At 37.7% G+C, this 23,056-nt stretch overlaps 1 protein-coding gene across 1 annotated transcript in view; it reads right to left on the bottom strand.

The window, feature by feature from the left end:
- Window positions 1–23,056, bottom strand: part of lhfpl7 (LHFPL tetraspan subfamily member 7) — a 161,498-nt gene that overhangs the window by 42,957 nt on the left and 95,485 nt on the right. The gene's annotated exons all lie outside the window — the stretch shown is intronic.

Here is a 23,056-nt window from a genome sequence, read left to right as displayed (position 1 = left end):
TAATAGACACGATACTTCCTTTAAAAATTAATTCCATCACAGCACTACAACAACATTAATGAAACAACCCTTCACAACAGATAATGCTTTACAATGAACTGTTAGTGAGCTACATAATATATCTGTTCAATAAAATACCTTACTCACCTGTTGAGAAATAAAAACGCTTTTATTATTAAACGCTTGTTTTATTACGAGCCCTGTGACGTTCTCTTTTTGCCAGCAGACTCTCCTCTGTTCTGCGTTCTCCGGGTGATTCTCCGGATGTTCGAGATTTATCATGCTCCATGTCAACCTTTCTCACTCATTGTGACAACTACCTATGCCACTCCCTCACCATACATGCATCAAAAATTCTGCAACTGACCAGTCAGATTTACAGAGCTGTGTAATAAGCATAGATCATTTGTATTCATTGTATGATAGAACATCACGCAATAGATTCAATCAGCATTTTTTTTGTCATACGAGGTCTGACATCCATAAATCAGATGTAAAAGCCCCACCGGCTCATCGTCATCAATCCTGCTAAAGGTCAGAGATACTAATCACACTGGTTAACATCTCATTGAGACACAGCTGAAAAGACATCATTTGGCTGTGTTTAGCACAGAGGAACGAGCAGAGGTTGTTTTCCACTCATTATTTCGCTCTCATCTACTCTCTGATGTCCTCTAAACAAACACACACACAATGCACAGCCTAGGGTGAATATCACAAGGTTTGGGGCCGATTTTTTAATGTTTTTGAAAGAAGTCTCTTATACTCACTATTTATTTGATAAAAAATACAGTAAAACAGTAATATTGTGAAATATTATTGCAAAATAGAATTGTTATTAACTGGTTTCTATTGGAATATATTTGAAAATGTAATGTATTCCTGTTCCTGTATATATATATATATATATATTATTTTTTTATAATAATTTTCACTGTAATGAATGCAATACATTTTTTTTTTAAATCAACATAAATTAACTACAAATACAACCATGATATGTTAATATTTCAAAATTATAGCCTTTATTTGGATAGTACAGTGGAGAGATGAGAGGGGAACAAGATTGGGAAAGGATATTAAACTTAGAAAAGTAGACTCGAACTCGACCACTAATTTTCAAGTACAATTTAAATGATATATCCTTTTTTTTATCCTTAAGAGAATAATATTTATTTATTTAGCATTACCATAATAAGAACTACCTTTAAAAATAATGCCTCAATGCAACAAATTTTAATGGTCTTAAATTTGGATTCACTTTCTTTAAGTAAAATATCATTTCTCATTTCTCGCTTCTGATTGTGGGGTGAAATGTGACTGGAACATGTTCTTGACAGGTTTTCATGAGATTCACACTCTGGCTCCAGAGCTTAGGAGAAAAACTCAACCCAAAAGACTGAGCATAAAAAAAAAGTGAATTAAAAGTGTGTGAGAGAGAAAAAACTACTAAAGAAAACCTCATAGATAAAGAAAATAGACATTCTAAAGCCAAGAAAGAGTGTTGGGGAAAAAGGGCAAGAGATACTAGAACAGACTCTATTATACTGAGAGAATAAGAGACAGACATTGAGAGAGAGACTTTTAAGTCATACTATAACAGCCTGAAAGTAATTACAGAGAAGTGGAGATAACATACTCCAGGTTATATGACGCCAGAAATCCGCCAACACTTTCAGAAGTCTCTCAGATTAAGCTTAAACTCCTGAAGGTTAAATTCAGACTTGAGTGCTGTGCTTCAATCTGACATGCATCTTCAGCTCTGAGCTCTAGGGCTTCTGTGACCCGGTCACCGTTTGACCTTCTTCTCCCATGTGAGTTCACCCCAGAAGTCTTAATCCAATCAGCTTTTTTCATTTCTCCACAGATTTGTCCCCTTGGATTGCTCCCAAAAAAATTCACTAAGCATACTTAGTCTTATAATATTATAACAAAAATATGCATATAGAAACAATACATGATGTGATGAGTGTTGAAGGTTGATGGATGACACAGATGGACAATCATTGTATGGAAAAGAGCAGGATGGACTTTCTGCTTGATATGTTCTTTTGTATTCCACCTGAGAGACACACACACACACACACACACACACACACACACACACACACACACACACACACACACACACACATACCACACAAGTCTGACAAATGCTGTGGTGATAAAGACATGGCCTTGTACTTCATTTGAAGAATACATTTGAATGCACTGACTCTCCGACTTCAACACACACACGCACACACAATCACAATTGCTGTTCATCATTCAGCAAGCTAAGAAATTCAGCTCAGCACTGAGCTCTTCATAGTCACAGTTGTCATAAATAAGAATAAATCTGTCTAGCTGTACATGAAGATGCTAATATATGTAGATCATGTATAATGATTGTGCGCTCTTTTATGCATGCACACATAGAAACACGTTGTAACATGTCTAAAGGGAAACTTTTACCTGTTACCACACAAGACAAATATTAAAGCCAAAAAAAAAAATGTATCAATGCAACTTTCATGAAGTAAAATCACTAAAAGCCTTCCTTCCGCTGGAAAAAAATAGTCCCTGACTGAGAACAACAACAGAAGTTACATACATTATTTCGCCATTAGATGGCGGCAAAGACTGTATTTATGATTGAGTCATTCCGTAGATATTGAAAGGACTGAAACTTGTTGTGAACACGAAGCAAGACACAACTGACAAATGACTAGCCCCAAACTGTTAAAAAGACAAGATATGGCAGCGGACATTCAAACTGATTTTTTATTACGAATATAGGACTGACCTGAAGGATAATGTAAACTCTATAAGCTTCAATGAACAATATCAACGAGAACAAACATGTTTACGTTGCTAAGAGTGGTTGCTAGAGGTGTTGTGTAGTGATTCATAGAATAGACCTTTCTCACAACTTCCGTATTTGTGACCGGAAATACGCAATCGTCGTGGTAATCTACTTCCTCCGCAGTCAAGGCAACATAAACAAATGGCGCAAGCAACTAGCAAGAGCTATTTACACGCTAATGATGTGTCATTTTAGTGAACAGTTCAGTAACAGTTAGCCTCGCTCTCTACTTACCTTGATATTTATGGACAAATTTTTTACCCTTTATTTCGTTTTTTTTCGAGTTTTCCTCTACGAGTCGTCACATCAGCAAATGTAATATTTGGCAAATCCGTTAATGAAGTTGTGTAGACTCTTTGATCCATTTTAAACTTGCCCGCGTTTATGTTTTTCTGGTGTGTTGACGCTTGACAGGAACTCCGCTTCCACAACGATTACGTATTTCCGGTTATTGTGAGAAAGGTCTATTGTTGGGTGAAGCGGTCATAGCCGTGTTTTATTGAGAATAAAACACAGCTACAGTATTGTAATAAGAATCAAGGACTGGAACTAACAGTTGTATAAAGAATTTTAAGGTTGTACATACAAAAAACTATTTAACTTGTGACAAAAGATTAGGTACAGCTATTTTAGAGTGAGGAAAAACTCTGTATATTAGGACTAAAAAGCCTTAAAGGAACACTCCGACTTTTTGGGACTTTAGCTTATTCACAGTATCCCCCAGAGTTAGATAAGTCCATACATACCTTTTTCATTTCTGTGCGTTCTGTAAGTGTTATTTGACGCACCCACCGCTAGCCTAGCTTAGCACAAAGACTGGATGTAAATGGATAAGGTAGCATACTAATCCCAATAAGTGACAAAATAATGCAAACATTTTCCTATTTACATGTTGTGATCTGTATAGTCACAGCGTGTACAAATAACAAGGCTATATGAGACAGAGACCATTTTTAATCTTATAAATACTGGGAACTATATTCTCACTAGGCGTAGGAGCACAGCTACTTGGGCGGAGTGATTAGCGCAGCACACAAGACGCCCTGTTGATGGTTCCGTAAACAAAACAAACGTGACTAACTAGCTAGTAGCGAACGTGACTCGTGATCATGGCTGACTTTGAGGAATTGTCAGAGGAATTTTACTGGGTATCAAACCAAGATCCAGAACCATATAGTTTTGAGCCAGAATACACAGACGAGGAGTTACAAACTTTGGAAGCTGTAAGACAAGATACAGCGAACACCCATGATTGTAAACTATAAATTTACTATCTAGTAATTGCTGACTCTATTACTCCGACTCTGAGCGAACTCTCTGCTCCTCACCACAGGGCGTCTTGTGTGCTCCGCTAATCACTCCGCCCAAGTAGCCACTCCGCCCAAGTAGCTGTGCTCCTACGCCTAGTGAGAATATAGTTCCCAGTATTTATACGATTAAAAATGGTCTCTGTCTCATATAGCCTTGTTATTTGTACACGCTGTGACTATACAGATCACAACATGTAAATAGGAAAATGTTTGCATTATTTTGTCACTTATTGGGATTAGTATGCTACCTTATCCATTTACACCCAGTCTTTGTGCTAAGCTAGGCTAGCGGTGGGTGCGTCAAATAACACTTACAGAACGCACAGAAATGAAAAAGGTATGTATGGACTTATCTAACTCTGGGGGATACTGTGAATAAGCTAAAGTCCCAAAAAGTCGGAGTGTTCCTTTAATACTGTTACCTTTAAATGACGTATTTGATATTATGATATATAACGACCGAGTCTCACAGGGAAATGTGCTTGTGGCGACACTTCTGCAAAATAACAATGTTGCGTCTTGCAAGTTTCGCTGCAGTTTTAAAGTGTAGCCTGAGAGTGCTGCTAAAATGTTAATGCTCTATCATGCTGAAATATAACGTATCAACTACGCTAAACCCTACTGTAAACCTAACCAATAGTGTTAAGGCAAACATGCAAATTAAACTCATTTGAAACCATACTATTTTATGTTGTTTCTACAAGTCTTTCTCTTTTATCGTGACTTGCAGTGTTGTACGAGGTGGGTTCCCGAGCAATTTTACTACATCACACAATCCATACATATAGAGCTGGTTATGTGATGCAAACGTCAAAATGTATAGTTTACAAATCATGCACTTTGGTTAAAGTGTTTTGAGGTCATATACAGTATTGTGCAAAGAACCACGTGAAAATAAATGTTTATTAATCAATGTGAAAAGGAATAAAAGTTATTGTTGTTTTACAGCCACTAGTGTGAATTTCAGCCAGAAACTGCAGTGAATTGTACAGTATGTATAGGTATAGCAGGTAACTGTGTGTATTCTGTATGCTCAGCTCGCACATGTGCTAACTAGTTTTTCTAAGTTGGCAACACTTGCCCATTGTTTCACAGTTGAAAAAAGGAAAAGAAGAGATGGAACAACAACAAAATAAAACAACAACAGATGCCCGCGTTTGTGTTATACCCGCATTTCTACTTTAGGGGAGCACACAGACATTTTTATCATAACTTCTGGAGAGAAATAGTGCAGAAACTTGATAAAGATGAAACTTTCTAGTGTGCATGTGTCGATTGCCTGTGCTCACACTTTTTTACTAAATGGAGTAAAAAGGTTATGTATTTGGCTGTATGTATTTGCTAAGTGTTTGCATCAAAACTGAAGTTTTCTTTGTGATTTACAAAGTGTTGACCAGTAACGCTTATGTATGCTTATTGACGCTGGTTGATTGACACATATTTCTTCTTGGTAGCCAAACAGAGGAAGATTTTAGTGGATCTAGAAGTCTGATAGAGCCAGGTTTGGCGTGTTCAGTCATCTGAGTGAATTACGCTTGATGTGTTTGGTAGTATGACAGAGGTTTATTGTGTTTGGAGTTAAATGGAGTGAGGCTTGATGTATTTAGCAGTCTAACGGAGGTTTGGAGTATTTGATCGTGATGGCACTCAAACGCACTGCTGAATACTGATGAAGTATAGACACGCCATTTCAATTCATGAGCTGTCTGCTTTCAAAACAAGGTTTTTTAACACAGCTTGGGTAGATGTGTCCATGCTCAACACATTTATAAATGTATGGAGGCTTGCGGTGGTCTCTCTCACTCTGTATTTTCTCGGCCTGCCCTTTTGTCTTTGTCCTAAGATGTTTATAAATTAAAAGGGGGTATTTTTTTTTCATGGACATCTTTAGCGATTTCTCTGTACTTTTAATCCTTCGGGACAGAAAACTGACAATCATCTTGAAATAGAAAAGTAATTATGGCACATCTCCTTTGCCTGATGATATAGGATAATTACTTTTTTATTCTCTCGCTTGGACAAAAATGCACGCCTGGTGTTCGGGGAGAGACGTAACCTTTGGCGAACAATGTTTGATTGATGAGGAGACTCATTTTCCCGTATGAAGTGATTACCGATCACAATCTGAGGCTAGCACCTCTCCACTCTCTGGGTCTCCAATTTGCCTGACTGAATTTGGTGTCAAAAATTCAGGCACGGAAAGGAAGGGAGGGGGGGATACATTTTGGAATATTGTCATTACTTCAACATCAGATACTTGTGTCTCAAGTGGAGGCACTCATTTACAGAGCTGAGCTTTTTTCTGGGGGATGAACAAGACATGCGTTCTGATGGTACAATCAGAGGGGGACAATGGTAGGGGCCGATTTATCTGTCTTCAGCTGAGAGGCGCTTCTGCCTGATAATGACAGTGATGAATGCACTCACATCTGCTATTTGATACATGTCTTGACTTCCAGTTCTGAGGACAAAAAAGGAAATGCATGCCATCTGAAATGAATATGAGTTTTTATTTGTGTGTGTGTGTGTGTGTGTGTGTGTGTGTGTGTGTGTGTTACCTGGTAAACCCTTTATGGGGACCAAATGTACTCAAGGACAGTAATGTCAGTCAATTTTACCTTGTGGGGACAATTTTAGGACAATTTTTTTGAAAATATAAAAATGCAGAAAGTTTTCTGTGATGGGTAGGTTTAGGTAAGGAGATAAAATATACAGTTTGTACAGTATAAAAATCAGTTTGTCTATGGAAAGTCCCCATAAAACATGAAAACCCAACATTCAAATTCTGAAAATGCATACAGAAATAGTTTAAAAAACATACTGAAGTGTATATTTCTTATTAAATGAGGTGTTTATAAGGTGTTGTACTCTCCCAGGTTCAGGAAGCTGTCCTCCCTAAAATGAGCTGTACACAAGCTAACTTTTGGGTTGTACTGCTCAGGAACAGCGTTATAAATAAATCTTAACCAGTGATTCCTAATTTCATCCATTTTTGAAAGGCCGAACAAAGGGGTTTTGCTTTCACATCCAAACACATTTAAACACAACATCAACTACTAAAAGAGAGGAAAAAATGCTGCGTATACCTATTGTCTAATCAAACAGTAGAGTATTACTGAGGCAAATTCATCTGGCACTTGGTAGAAACCAATCAAATCATGTGGGAGCCAACATGGACAATTTACTACTGATGTTTGATTTTAAAGGACATTTGAATGAACTTTTTTATGAACAATTCTGATACTGTGTTGCATCCCCACGTCATATACAAATCTATGTAAAACCAGAAGCAAAAGCAGCTACGACAATGGTTCTCAGCCCTGGCGACCCCCATGGACTTAATGTAATCAAGGATTTACAGATTCCTCCGAAACAAAGTTCCCAGAGCGAAGTTTTGGTGGTGCGTAGATAAACGCTGCTAGAGCATCGTTTCTCTTGTGAGGTTGATCTGTATCAGCGAATTCCACCAGAGAAAAAAACAATCAAAGGAATCCATAAAGAACTAAATCACCTACATTATTCTGTCCACCTCTCTGATATACGGAAGAGCGAGATCCACCTCATCTCCAGCTACATATCCAGTGTCCTGTCTGACAGCTGATAAATGTGTGGCTGCATTCTTCACCTTGTTACTCAATGATGGGGGCTTTTGGCTGTTTAATACCTCTGAAATACAATTATTCCTTTATTGCTGCATTCTGGGAGCGGCAGAGATGGATGGCAGTGGTAGACTCTAGTCGAGAACAAAACGTGTTTAAAAGCAGTCAGAACATAAAGAACACTTATACTCTGACACCAAAGGTCACGAAGTCAGAGATGAGAGAGTGAGAAATGCATGCAGGGAATTTTGCAAGAGTCAAACCACATAGTTTCATAATCTCTCTAACCTGTGATCCCTCAGATCAGTCAAGCATCAGTGTTGAGAATGAAACATATCAACAGCCAAACCATCCTATCATTCATTCTGCAACAGTTTCTAAAAAAGTTATAAAAATAATTATGATTCAGTGAAAATTCTGTAGCATTCAAATCTTATTTGTATATCATGTGGATACATGACGCTCATTAATTTTTTTCTAGATCTATTCATTTATACAAAAACACATTGAAAATTCAATTGATACATACAATGATTTGAATATGCCTTTTTTATGAAGAGCATGCTTTTAATTTCTGAATTAAAATAAATTTTGATATTTTTGAGAGCATAGAGCCCTGTCAGGGTGATACAACTGTCCTGATATCATATTAAAAAAAGCCCATAGTTAAAAGGATAAAATATGCTCAAAAAAAAAAAAACCACTTAAGTAGGAAGTAGGTTGGAAATTATTATTATTTCTTGGAAACAAATAGCCTTCACTGCATAATATTTGAAATTTTTATTAATTAATTATCAAAAGAATTGACCTGGAATATATATATATATATATATTTATTTATATTTTTTTCCCCCTTTTCCTTGATGGTTAAACCAGGTGACATTTTCATTTAATTTAGACCTTTCCTAGAGGTATTGTGACTATGCATTTTCAGTATTTAGAGGTTAAAAAGACATTAAGCTATAAAACGTCATCATTCCAAGAGTTTGTACAGTTTTTGTTGTTGTTGTTTTGTTTTGTTTTTAAGAAATTAATACTTTTATTCAGCACGGACACATTGAATTGCTCAAAAGTGACAGTAAAGCCATTTAAAATGCTACCAAAAAATTCTATTTAAAATAAATGCAGTTATTTTGAACTTTTGATTTGTCAAAGAATCCTGATGTATCACAGTTTCCACAAAAATATTAAGCAGCACAACTGTTTTCTTCATTGATAAATAATAATAAGAAAAGCAGCAAATCAGCATAAAAGAATATTTCTGAAGGATCATGTGACACTGACGACTGGAGTAATGATGCTGAAAATTCTGCTTTGATCACAGAAATAAATAATAATAATAATAAAAAAAACAGAAAACGTATATTTTAATTTCACAGTATTATTGTTTTTACTGTATTTTGATCAAATAAATTCAGCCTTGGTGAGTAGAAGAGACTTCAAAAAATTTTGAAAAATCTTACCATCCCCAAACTTTTGTACGATAGTGTATTTTGTTCTGACAGTGTGATTGAGTGCGCTACTGTATACGTAAATAACAGAGAAAGTGATTCTGAGACTATTAATTAACTAAATAATTGTCTATTAACACTTTTACAACAACACTGCCACGTTTACAAACATCCCCTGTTGGCGAGGCTGATGTCGCATAAAGAACCGTTGTGGGAACCCTAATTTGTACAGGGTCGCAAAACAAAAGACTCAATGGAAGTATTTTCGCCAAATGTTTGGCAATGCAAAGCACCCTTCTAAGAAGGAAAAGAGAGGGAAAAGGCCCTCCTCCTTTCATTCTTTCTTCGTCTCGCTCCTGGTCTTTGAATCCTCCATTCAGACAGCGCTCTACCCAGCAGTGAATGGCTTGTGAGTTCAGTCTTTGGATTTCAATAGCAGAGAATAGCCCAGCTTCTGCATTCTCCTTCAAACACAATTAGCTATGGAGGGCTTGAGTCTGTCCTCCCTACATTTAGACTGTGTTTGATGGGTCGCCAGACCTATGACTTCATCCAGCCTGGATACCGCTAGTTGCTATTGCAATGCAAAACAGGAGATGCCTCTCGCAAACTGCCTCTATTGCCAAATCCGGAGGGGGAAGAAACAGAGTACCGCAGCCTTTAACCACACCATCATTGTGTGAAGGCAAATAATGTGTATATTTTGTGCAGCCCAGATTTCTGAATGGTCCATATGATGGTGGGAAAGCTGGTGGAATCTTTATGAGATGCACAAGGAAAGGCATAAAAGAGTAAAGAATTGAATGTTGAAATAAAATACAGGTTTCGAGGTTGAGATCTGCATCTGCCTCAAAAATCAACCAGCAGGCATGTGAAGAAACCAACAGTTTGTAACCTAAAACTTTCATAGCCCCAAGAATATTTTGTTGTATTATTAATTGAAACAATCAATGTGAAAAGAAAGAGCAGGGCCTCTGCTTTTAAACAAAAATTCATTCTAGTTTCATTCTTTTCACGATTAATCAACACTTGGAGTTTCATAAAAACAAAAACAAAAAATTGATGACCAAAACATAGATCGAGTCCATCATATCAAAGCTTGCATATTTAATAACCTATTTTGTGAGTTCGACATTCATTCTATCTTTAAAATGTTTTGATTCATATAATGTTTGATGATCATGTTAGCTTACTTGTGCGTAAGCGATCTTCTATCCTCTGGGGGGGGGGGGCGATCTGGAGACCCTATACCCCTACCCGCCCCCTACCATATAACAGTGAAAACTTGGTTTGTCGGAATCATAATTGATGGAAAATCTCGTCAATGGTGGGGTAAGAGATGACACCAAAAAACTTTTAGCAAATGTCAAGTGCGTAATTTCCGTATTACTAGTTTCATTAAATCAAATTTCTAAACTAATGAGAGCTTCTTGAAAACGAGTGCTTCTGTTTTCTATTGGTCAAAAAACTTGACAGAATTGTTTTGATAAGGGTCTTATCTAGCCAAACGATCGGCCATTTTCTAAAAATAATAAACATATTTATACTTTTTAACCACAAATGCTCGTCTTGCACTAGTTCTGTGATGCGCCACGCATTACGTAATCACGTTGAAAGGTCACGATTAGATAAGACCCTTATTCCTCGGCTGGGGTCGTGTAGAGACTTTGAAGCTGCACTGAAACTGCAATTTGGACCTTCAACCTGTTGGTTCCTGTTGAAGTCCACTATATGGAGAAAAATCCTGGAATGTTTTCCTCAAAAACCTTAATTTCTTTTCGACTGAAGAAAGAAAGACATGAACATCTTGGATGACATGGGGGTGAGTAAATTATCAGGAAATTTTAATTCTGATGTGAACTAATCCTTTAAAGAAAGTCATACAGGTTTCGAACGACTGAGGATGAGTAAACGATAACAGGATTTTCATTTTCAGGAGAAAAAACAGCATGTATACAGTAATAATTACAAAAAAAAGCAAGATGCTGTTTAAAATAGTTTTAGATGGAGTATAGCATGTCACACCCCGGTACATGTCAACCTCCCAAATGTATTACAAATCAAATACCCATAAGACACAAACCTGGTCTCAAAATAGTTCAGAAGGGCACAGATCAATAAAAACGAAACACGGAAAGATATATAAAATACAGTGGGACACAAAGAGGAGCTGACAGTTATATGATTAACATTGACTGGAGCCGAAGAATCTACACCTCACTATAACAAAGCACTGAGGGCTCCCACGGGAGGCTGCATTGGTAAATGAGACGCAGTAAAATAGAAACTTGCCTTGCCAATATATGTGCATGCAAGTGTGGGTGTGTGTTTACTTCAGCACCAATTACAATGCTTCTTGCAGACTGGTGAATAAATAAATATTTAGCACTGTTATAAAATAGTAGAGCAGATGACAACGACGGCAGGGAGAGAATGAGACCGTGACTCTCCAGTCAAATGTGGGATGAGAACAAAGGGTGGAGAAAGAATAGAGCAGACATTGAGAGTTCATCAGATGCAGGTGGAAGAAGAATTAAACCAGACATCTATGCAAATTTACAAGTCTTGACAATCCATGCACAAAGAGTCAAAAAGAGTAGACAAAAATGTCTCTGAGATGAGTGTTTAAAAGTGCACTTAATCAACTTTTTTTCCCGCCAGCGTTTTTGAAAAAATTTGCCAGCCACCGCCAACATTTTTGATCATTTTCATAAAAGTTTCATGGCCCCCAGAATATTCTGTTGTATGAATATCTGAATATGCAATCTATCACAAGAAAGAACAGACACTCTGCTTTTAAACAACAACAACAACAGCAACAACAAAAATACATTTTATTCTAGCTTCATGCATTCTTTTTTTATCAACACTTTAATGTGGGCAAGTTTCATTAAAAAATCTACGTTTTGAGCAAAATGCTGAGAAAATCACGTTTGTGTCAGAGACTACGTCTGGATCAGATTCAGAAAGATGATCAAAACACAGATGGAGTATATCGAGACCATCAACACCCCCAAAGCTTCACAGTCCTATAGCTCGTCCTGGGTCCACATTTCATTCGGTAACATTAGGCAGTTTTTATTTTTATGCTGTTTAATGTTGATGATTGAGTTATTTTACATATGCATCTGCTTACATATGGATCTGCTTCTTCTTTGCATATGTTTTAATTAGGTGATTCAGAACTCTTTCAGAAGATGTGTAATAGCACCCCCTACTGTATAACAGTGTAAACACGGAAAGACGGAAATATCCGTCAATGGCGGGGAAAGAGTTAAAGAAAGAGTTGTTGCTGTCATTGTTTTGCTGCTATTGGGGGGGGAATAAGGTTCATTTTAAACTATTACAGTGAACAGAAGGCCATTAAATAGCTATGTTTACATGCACCCAAATTATCTATTTATAATCAGATTGATGGCTCAATCGGATCGAAAAAGCCTTCATGTAAACCGACTGAACTCTGATCCAAATGAAATTTCAATCAAATTGAAAAGCGTGGTGTAGGCCTGAAATAATCTGATCAACAAAAAAACAATTACTCATATAAACACTTGAATCCTATGGACCTACAGCATGGAGTCAGTTCAGCGTGGCCATGAATGAATAAATCATGGGAATTAATTCTTAATTCGTGTCCACGATTTAACTAAAACGAGAAATCAAATCCTTAATTTGTGGTCACAATATATATATTTTTGTCGTTTGGTTCGTTTTGGGAGTTCAAAACAGCTTGCCAAAGCGAACTTTCCAGAAAAGACCAGCTTCGGCTGGTAAACACCTTCATACTACCATTGGTCCGTGGCGGTTGCGTAATGGTAGGTGTGCACTGAGGCTCTGCCTTCTTTCACGAGGAAAATCTTTTCCGTTCATTTCTCCTCACGAGTTTGTGAGTTAGACGTCCGCGAGTGAAAACATGAACAATGGAAAGCTGCTTTATAGTAGAAAACGAAGGTGTACATCTGATGAAACCAAAACGCATAAAAAGTTTTCCGTTTTTAGTTAAAAAACGGTGTCTTATTTTAGCAAATATTTGTCTACCAGATCGTAAGACGTGAGATGTAAATAAACATACTCACTGCTCGTAAAGGCCCTGATATTAGAGCCGATATTAGGCATTTTCCAAACTATCGGTATCAGCATTTATAGTGGCCGATAAATGAATATTTAAAAAATAAACTAAAAGCGGACGAAACACCCTTCAACCATGTTATGAGTGTTGGCACTGCATAGTTTGTCCACCAGAGGGCACTATACAAGGAAGATCGCTAACATCAATGAGCTTGGAAATCACAACGAACTTATTCTGCCTAAATAAAGTAATGATTACTGTATTTATAACTAGCATATCTGTATTTCCAGTCCCTGCATTGTAAAACGTAAGTTAGGCACGCGAGGAGTGAACATTTAGACATAGAGAAAAAGTATCAAACATAGCCTGTGCATAAAAGTTAGCTTTTCTTTTACACGTGTGTGAAATCCAAGTGTGCGTTGCTGACTTCGTTTAGCCGCAGCATTAACGAGTCACATAATGTATTTAGTGCATCATTAAAGGCACACTGTGGAGAAATTGTGTTTTTGTCAAACAGCGACCCCTAGAGTCGCTTTGGAATACTTGCACTGTCGTAAATACCCCTCCATGAGCTGCATTTTATTGATCATCAGCTAATTTCAAAATCAAAGACCGCAATAAGAGAGAGCAGCAGCAACAGCCCTGGTAAGATCACTTCATTTCTTTACTTTTAATGATGATGATTGTGTGTTAAGCGTCTGCGACTTACTTTCACTTTGATTTGCGATAGTTTGCACATTGGCTTGATGAGATGCTCAGTTGCGGTGATGCGTGTTCCAGCGCGTCGTCATATCTGGCTATAACATATAGCCTATAATACGCTCTCACACGGTTTTCTTTTTTTTTTTTTGCATTTTTGGGAGGAGTACAATTTACATATGTGGTTTTAACAACCAGATGCATTTACACTTGTCCAGTTTCGTCGGGAATGCGTCTCAGACCTCCTCCTGAAGTGGTTTGAGCGATCGGATTCAAATCCGTCTTGAATGCGTTTCGGAGGGCATTTACACCTGGTCTTTTCACGATCGGATAGCTATTCATGCTGAGAAAACGCATGAAGTGGCCAGGTGTAAACAGCCCCTATATGACAAAAACATACGCACGAAAGCCGAAAACAAACGCTGGTTGGCCTCTCACGTCCAAATTTGAGGAAGTGGTGGGGGAAGTGACGTATGCTGTAAAACAGTCGAATTTTGTAGTTCTTTTTGTGCTCTGGTTACTACCCGAACCCCGAAGTTACGCAGTGCCAGTAAAAGCGATACAGACCCCGTCAGGCTATGGCAGACGTGTCATTCAACCTATTGTAAGTCGATGTACCATCACAAGGGTCTTGGAAATATATTATGAAGGTTGAAAAGATACATAGTGTTCCTTTAAGTAGTAGATTTTAGAAGGCAGGCAGCAAATGATGATTGGAAATGGTTTGTTGTAGCTTGATGGAATAGATGGATAGAATTAAAAGAGTGCAGGTAAAGGGATAAGCAAGTTGACATTGTAATTATAAGGTAGCTTATAACATTGACATTTGGCAGACGCTTTTATCAAAAGTGACTTACATTGCATAGGTACACATTTACAATCTTATCAGTTCTTGCTTTGAACCCATGACCTTGGCGTTGCAAGCACCACCGCTCTACTGTTTGAGCTAATGGAAAGGCAATAGGGACTAACAGTTACTGACTGACTAACACACACACACACACACACACACACACACTAGGAGTGACCTTTGTCTTGTTTAATAATAATACAAATGATGATGATGATGATAATAATATCATGATCATTGATTTTTTTTAAATGATTACTGTCAATATTAATAATAGTTCATTTTTTTGTTCAAAGGACTTAGTTTCATATCTTAGTTTCATATCTTAAGTTTGTATTTTTATACATTATATTTATCATAACTTTAATATATTCTGTTCTGTTGTGACAATAAAACAAACAAATTTATTTTTAAACTGCATTATCATATTATTTTAGTAAGGCTGAGGACTCTTAAGTAACTACAAATAACTAATGTTAGGGAAATCTGTTCATGGTTTGTTACGCGTTTCTGGATTTTTTTTTTTTAAATATATATCGGAATATCGGATTTTTAAATCACCAAATATTTGTATCGGTATCGGCCTTAAAAATCCTTTATCGGTCGGGCTCTACCTGATATACAAGTGAAGTTCTTTTTCGTTCTTCTTTTAGGGGTAAAACGAAGTTCGAAATACGTGAGCAGCCATCGTCTACTAGATCGTAAGATGGAAATGTACATTTCCATTTTTAGTACATCGTTGCCATGTAAATATAACCTAAAAAATAGTGCATGTAAATATACCTGTAATATGGGTTCGGGAACAAGCTGCAAAGGGAAAAGGCAAATACTCTTAACCTTGGCTGGTAAACACCAATGTGTTGCCATAGAGTCAGAGGTCACGAGTGTGTGAGTACGCAAAAGGTCACGGTGGGTGACTGAGGGAGGGAAAACCAGAGACACAAAGAGAAGTGAGCTATTAAACTGTTAGACAAAGAAGCATGGCCACACACACACACACAGGAACCCTTAAATGAGGTACATTATAGAAGCATCACTGTTGGTTGATGCAGTGACTCATACTTGTGTATCAATACATAATTTCAACCACCATTATCCACTTTGACCTTTAACTACATGTTTTATGCAGGGATGGCTTGTTATTTGACATTTTGCCTTGACTTGTTACTAAACATGCACTCTTCTTCTTTGTGTCATTCCCTCCTTGAATATATATCGACTTGAATATATAATACTCTCATTGACAACTGGATAATTCACCCTTCGCCTGGAGTTTGATTGACAGGCAATCTGTCTAATCATAACGGCGATTTTACATGCCTCCGTTGCTATCTGCCCTTTTGTCCGACAAACAAACCAGACAGTAGAGTTATTAGATTAACATTGGTGGACTTGAACTTGATAAATAGTGTGTATTGACGTCTTTCCGCGGTTGAAACAACATACCTCCTCATGGTCATTCATGTTTATTTCATGCTATATTGGATAAGAGGATAAGAGGAAGAGATGATCAGTTCACATGCTGCTTGAACTGAGGCACTACAGCGATCTGTCACGACACTTTAAAGAGCAACGAAATGGTATTTATTGTTTGAATTAAAAAATTTAAAAGCTGAGACTTTTTCATACCAAAAGTAACCTGCCCTGTCTTGTCTGTCGGCACATTGTCAGTGTCCTCTGTGATGTATTTTTCACTGCGTGAGAACATTGACTACATTTACATGTGCACCATTAATGCAATTATTTCCAATAATCAGACCTAATCACTGTAAGATGTTTACATGACACAAACAAACCTTTTCACTCTCGTTTACATGCAAATTTCCTTATTCAAATGGTTGTAAAAGTCATCTCATCTCATTTGTTTTCTTGTATAATCTCATAACTTAAAAATTAAGTTAAAAGTGGTTAAATGATTTTGATGAGTTAAAGTAATGGAAAAACATACAGCATGTTGCCATGACTTACTGATTGAACTTAATGTTTTACAATGCATCTATCATTATTACAGCATGTCTTTCTCTTTTCTTTAAAGAAAACTTGTATACAGTACATGAACACAAAACGGCTCCCTAAAGCTTCCCTCCAGTTTTTTTAATCCTTATTTAATCCTTATAATCTTTTTAAATATTTTAGATGAATTTCTCTATTCTGGATCAATTAGAGTAATTATTGAAACATGCATGTCATTGATATGGGCTACCATGTGGCGCTTCTGCCTCATTCATCTTAATACACTAGCAGGCCTGTACAACATCCCAGAAAGCAGTGCCAGCGGTAATTCAGTTATCAAACAAACACACACACACACACACACACACACACACAGTCACATGCGAGGCAGTTTACCTCCCGTGCCAGATTGTTTCTCAGTTTTCATTAAGTTAAGCATTGAGCGTAGAAGTACGACCTTCACACACACTTCATCAGAGAAACCCAAAGAGAGAAAGAGAGAGAGCTTTTACAATGATATACCGCTCCCACCCAAATCACAAATGGCATTATGGAAAGTAGTTATAAATATTCAACAGCTTGTTAATGAGAAGTGCATAAATATCATTTACATGGTCAGATATATTAAATGGAACTGTATCAATACAAGTAGTGGAACTAAAGTGATAATAATGCTTTATTTATGCATTTATTTGTTAAGATTCCCATACAATCATGATTATTAATACAATTTCACTTAAGTGTCTGTTTAAAAAAATATCAGTAAAATCATGCACTGCTGTTAGCAATGACAACATCTTTTTGAAGATAAACTGCCACCCCTGATTAAAAAAACATCATTCTTCACACTTCACCTCACACTGGAATAACAACTGGAAAAAAAAATGAAAGTGTGTGTATGTCAGTGCAGATGGAAGTTGATGATGTTTTTCTTGGACCAGCACAAAGAGACACACTATTAGTGTTTATATGTGCACTCTACAATTGTTCACTAATGCACTGTACACTGCATACTACTAAGTGTACAATGTATAGCCTATACTTTTCACTTAATCACAGTGGCCCCCAAAATATTTAGATTTACTTAAAAATGCACGAATGTCATTGCAATGGACAAATTAATCAAATACAGTATATGTTTTTTAAATATGTGATGTGAATGTGATAGTGAGGCAGGAACTTTTAGGTTTATGTTGTGTGACACGTTAACAGAGGAATGATAGACGAATGAAAAAATAAGATCCTATCAAACAATACTGATGACAACATCAAGCATGAGAGATCCCTGACAGCTCATCACCTTTAGCACTGGAAGAACATCTGGACTGTCAGTGTGTGCAAAGACACAAGACATGTTTTCACCCACAGACAGATGCTTAAACAACACGAACATGTGTTTGTATATTACATTATATTGTATATTACACATACAGTACAATGAACAAGAGGTATAGAAAGAAAACTCATCTCCATATGCACATGAACACGCGCCCGTGGCTGTCAGAGAGAGTGTGTGTACACACTGTGACGGTGAACATAAATTGAGGAGCAGCTGTGGAATTAATGTTGCATATCTGAAAGGACAAAGAAAGGGACACCATAGAGACAGAGAGATAGCAAATAATACAAAAAGGAAGGAGAATTCATAAGACTGCATGTGGCCACTGATAAAACTGCATGTGGCCGTTTATTTGCACATGCTTCCTTTTCTGTTTCACTGAAGGAATTATGCAAATCAGATAAAGGTGCAAACATTATGTCAAAAGCTATTTTCATTGCAGATTTCACATCGATTCTGAGTGCTCAGTTGTGAAGGATGCAGCAGACTACAAGAATCTAATGTATTTTACTAGGACAGTAGTGTTGTCATAAATATATATAAGTCTATTAGAGAGCAACAACATTTGGCAGTACAATTTTTTTACATTTGCCTAATCTCCAACATGTTTTGTGAACAGATGATTACAGCATTTAACCCAGATTAGAAGTGTCTGTAAACCTGTTGTCATAGAAAATTAAAGCCTCCCTGCAGTTTTTCATCAAAATAAATGCTTGAGAGTTTATTATAAAGTAAACTAATTAATGTGAAATATTTATTGTTTTATTTTTCAGTGCAGTTGTATTAAAATAGTCAAATATTTCTATCTTATAATAATAATAATTATTATTATTTTGTATTTATTACATATGGATTTAAAATCTACTGTCTCACTCTTCTGGCTAAACAGACCCAGGAAAAATCATGATGTCAAAAACTTTGTCCAGTCAAATGTTTTCGGGAACAACAATGTCCCCTCCTTTGCAGGTAAAAGCACTGATATCCTTTTCACAAAATGGAATTCGTGTGGAATTCGCTCCAGAAAGAAAGAGAACAGAAAATATCGAACTACAGTTTCCACATCCCCCAACCTCAATGAAAGATGAATGCAGGAAGCAGTCTCTCTCTTTCTTTCTCTCTCTCTCTCTAAAGAGGATGAACTGTGTGAACTCTTGATGGGCTGCTCCCCCACAGATATATCATGGGGCTTCATTTCTTCAGCTGCACGACCCTCATGTTGACAGATACTAACAATAAACACAGAAACAGCACTCAAAAAGCTTTCATAAAGAGGATAGACCAACTGCAGAGAAAGAGAACATAATACACTACATTTTTCCATTTTCTTAAGAAAACATAAATGGTACTTGCCCATGCAAAACTCTTTAATTTTATATGAAAATCCCCACTTAGACAGGAACAGACCATGTGACTGACATGTAAAGCTACCAATCAGCTTTGAATCAGACTAATTTCTCATTTATGTTGTACATTAAAATCTTTATTAATTAATGATATCTGCAATAAATTCATGTTGGTTCTGTTTACCCTAAGGGAGGTTATTGCTGCTCTCCCTGCTCTTATCCATGCGCAGGGAGTTCTTGCCCAGAACAGAACCATACCGCCAATCCAAACTGTATGCTAATTGTATTTGACGATAGTGTTCCTGACAGAAGTGTGCTTAATTGTGTTGAATGCGCACTTGTAGTGTACTTAGCATTGAACTGAACTGAACTTATCAGTGTACCACTGAACACACAGAGGAGCAGACAGGATGATGAGAAGTCTTCAGGACACTATTTCAATGCAGGACAGGACAATAACGATGACTAAGACAACTTGGATGACTAGGACAACATGGATGAATAAGGCGACTTGACGATGAAGAATTTGGTAAGCTAAGACATTCCAAGGAAAGTAAGGCAGGGAAGTGAGTCTGCGTGGTCTTGACAAGGCCAGACAAAGACTGAGTGGAAGTGCTGGGGTTTTATAGTGTAGTGAATGGAGTGCTGAGGGACAGGTGCGTGTGATCAGGTGCCAGGGAGGATCATGGGGAATGTCGTCGGGGTCGGGGGTTGAGGGAAGAGCCAAGGAGGAGATGAAGAAATGAGGAGCCGAGGAGACAAAGACCCAGGAGGGCAGAGGCGGAACCACAGGCTTGCAGGACTGAGGTGGAGATGGGTGCTTGGCAGACCAGGGCGAATCCGGTGGGAGTGAGAACAATGATGGAGCCCAAGGGGTGGAGGGACGAGGCGTAGCAAGAACCAGCAGCAACAAAGATGACTTGGGATTGGGCTGATTCAATGGCGATGAAGGCAACTTGGAGCTGGGTTGAACCAGCGATGATGAAGATGATTTGGGACTAGGCTTAACCAGCAGTGATGAAGACGACTTGTGACTGGATGGGACCAGCGGCTTGAAAGTAGGAGGGAATCAGGGAATCAAGAAGATCACGAAAGAGCAACAGACTTCAAGGGCATGAGCATGAGTGGAACTCCACTCCATGATGTCCAACTCCACCAGCACTCCATCAGGGATGCCTATAGATTCTGTCTCACACACCTGGTCAGACTTGGCAGACTCGGTCTCTGGGTCTGCAGTGGACTCTGGTTCGTTGTCCATGAATGTAGAGAATGCAGGTTCAGGCTCAGGGACGAACCCTGGACAGACATTGGGGCCAACTCACACACCTGGTCAGACTTGGCTTGCTTTGGCTCTGGGTCTGCAGTGGGCTCTGGCTTTGGGTCCTTGGCGGGCAAAGGCACTGGCTTTAGGTTTGTGGCGGGAGTGAGGAGGAGTGAGGAAGGACTAGGGAGGGAGGGATGTAATGTCACGATCTTGTCTTGTTTAGTTTAATTCCTTTCCTGTTTAGTATGCAATATGCATCAGATGATCAATGAACATACTGCAGGATTGTTTAAATTATTAACACAAGGATGAGCAAGTGCATTAGCAAGCAATCAATTCATGTACAGCACTCAATACAAAAAAACTTTACATGGTTTGCTTTGCAGTGATTGAAGCAGCAATTTGCAAATGTCATACAATCTGAAAGAAAACACTTTAACATTCATATGTGGATGAGTTATGAGCTGTGTCTGAGATTGGGACACGAACCCAGACTGAAAAGCCTGATGGAGAGTGGCACGGCTATGGAGAAACCAGCTGTTCAATTGGCTTAGTTAACTGCTTATTGGGACTTGCAGGGGCAGATTATTATTATTTATTTATTTTTTGGAGAGGGCATGTTACTGCTCTTTATGTTTCATTAGTTTAATGGAATAAAACAGTTCTGCATGATTTTGGAAATTTATAGAGATACTGTATATATTCTTTATATCAGTAAGCACTGTTTCTGAACTCCCTGAAATGCCTCTATTGTAGTTTTGAGTTTTCTTCCGGGATCGTACACGTTACAATATTCCACATTTAAATGATTCCCATCCAAGGCATACACAAAACGGGATGAGGCCTGATTGAGTAGTGTATTGAAAAACTCACGGTTATGATAAGGGGCTTGACATTTCCCAATCACACTTTAATCATGTAGCAACTTGCTCTGAAACAACTTTCCTTTTCTACTAATGTCCCTCAGGGCTCTTAGATAATGGTAGTCAATAATGTGGAGTATCCTGTTTCACTAGAAAATATGTCACATTAGGGAAGTAAAATGGGATGCAAATGACAATCCACATTGACTTCAGCACCAATTTGCAGCTCTGTGAGAAAATCTTTCCTCATAAAAATATTGATTTGCCAATGAGATAATTGGTTTTTAATGCAGAGTGTCTCAAAAGGTCTAAGAGAATAGGTCTTTGTTGGACAACAAGGTGTTCAGTGATCAATGTTCCTCATAGTTGCTCATCCATCATAGCCCTGTCAGCTCTAACAAGGTCTTCATTAACATAATCACACTCTGAGCAATGTGGCCATCCCAATTATGTCCAATCACTGCAACTTCCCTAAACTGATAGAACCTCTGCAGAACCTCTGAAGAATATTTGGATGCATCTGTGAGTGCACTGATGAGGATCTCCATTAGCTTGAGGGTTAACAGCAAGCTAATGGCAGTCAATCTTCATGTCTCAAGGGCAGGATTGTACAATGTCCACCAATTTGAGAGTCAATTAAATTACACTTTTGCTTGGATGCTTTGTCACCTAAAGCATTTCACACCCTGCAGGCGAAAAGAGTGAATGATAGCTGATGAAGGAGTTAAACATCTCTCTCCTTCATCTTCTCATGCTACCAATTCTTTCCTCCGGTAGATGAATGAAGCTCTATCCATCCATGTATTCTTCTTTATTATCTCTCTCCATCTGGATGGCTGCCAAGTTCATGGCCATGGGAGGGGAGGTAATTCTGTCTCATTACTATATGGATGTACTATAATTTATCTTCTTTGTGGGGAAACAATCATACTGAAACCAAAACAAGTACACTATTTACACACAAAATAATCTAGTTTACAAAAGTCAGAAATAGTGTAGAGTTAAGAAAACTGAAAAGAAAAGAAAAAACTATCCAAAAGAATGCTTCTCAAGAGAAAATTCATAAAAGTTTAAGACAGCAATGAGATTAAAAGAAGAAACAAGACATTTGCTTTTCTAGAAAGAAAGCTTTCTTTGCTTTGCTAGAAAGAAACCCTAGTGAAATTTTTGCTGTTTTGACGGGAAAAAATCTGAACACACTCACGAACAAAAACAAAGCAAAACGTAACACTTTTTGAAATTTTCCGAATACCATATTTTGTGTTGGATGAACTATCACTTTATGTCTCCTGGCTGAGTTATGAAAGATCCTTGTACTAAATGATCAAATTCTGCTGTGCTGGCTGCCTTCACATAATCACTTTCTACATCTACTATCAATAGTGTGTGTGTGTGTGTGTGTGTGTGTGTGTGTGTGTGTGTGTGTGTGTGTGTGTGTGTGTGTGTGTGTGTGTGTGTGTGTGTGTGTGTG

Source organism: Scardinius erythrophthalmus (assembly GCF_964197995.2).
Source record: "Scardinius erythrophthalmus genome assembly, chromosome: 5".
Taxonomy (NCBI): domain Eukaryota; kingdom Metazoa; phylum Chordata; class Actinopteri; order Cypriniformes; family Leuciscidae; genus Scardinius; species Scardinius erythrophthalmus.
The sequence above is the reverse complement of the archived record's forward strand: the minus strand, read 5'-3'. Positions and strand labels throughout refer to the sequence as shown.